Below are 781 nucleotides of genomic sequence, written 5' to 3'. Positions count from 1 at the left end.
CGTGGCGCTCCAGCCCCAGCCTCTCCTGGCTGCACCGTGGCTGGGAACGGCGACAGAGTCTGGCCCGGGGCTCAGCTCCACATGGGGCCAGGGGCTCTGCCTGCCCTGGAAATGAATGGAGATTGGGGGGTTTGGTCGAGGGGGTCTCATGGATTTGGGAACACGTGTGCATGCTCATGTGGATGTGCCTGAGGTCAGCACTCTCCAGTCGTGGCATTGCTATGAACGTCCCCGCCATGAGGTTGGTATCGCCATGGGGTCGCTATGAAGGTCCCTGTGGTGCGTGCCCCCCCTTTTCAGTACAACTCTCACCCCTGCACAACAGGGCTTTCACCAGCTGCTGGGACCCCTGCACAGGGCATGGCAGAGACGCAGAGGCGAGAGCCATCCTCAGCCCCGTCCCTGTCCCTCCCTCCTCTGGCGCTGGCCTGGGCTCCGCTGTTGGCCATGCTGTGCTCCTCGGCAGCCAGCTCCTGGCTCATGGGATGGGGCTGGCCTGCGGCCACCCAACTCCTCGCCCGGCCCCGCGCCTTGTCCCCAGCGTCCTCCCCTGCCCTGTGTGAAGTGCTGCAAGGAGAGGACACGGTGTTCCCGTGTGCTGCAGAGCCCTGCCTGCACCCCTGCCTGCCCACCCCGCTGCCCAGTCCCCAGGTCCTCAGGCCAGGCTGGGGTCAGATTGGGCTCCGGTCTCCAGCACTTGGTGGGGAGAGGGTCGGTGTGCCCAGCCATGGGACTGGCTGTGGCTTTGGTCACGCAAGCCCAGCAGTCCTGGCGCGGGACT

The sequence above is a fragment of the Mesitornis unicolor genome, unplaced genomic scaffold (genome assembly GCF_000695765.1).
Source record: "Mesitornis unicolor isolate BGI_N332 unplaced genomic scaffold, ASM69576v1 scaffold31601, whole genome shotgun sequence".
NCBI classification, from domain to species: domain Eukaryota; kingdom Metazoa; phylum Chordata; class Aves; order Mesitornithiformes; family Mesitornithidae; genus Mesitornis; species Mesitornis unicolor.
This window is presented reverse-complemented; position numbering follows the sequence as displayed.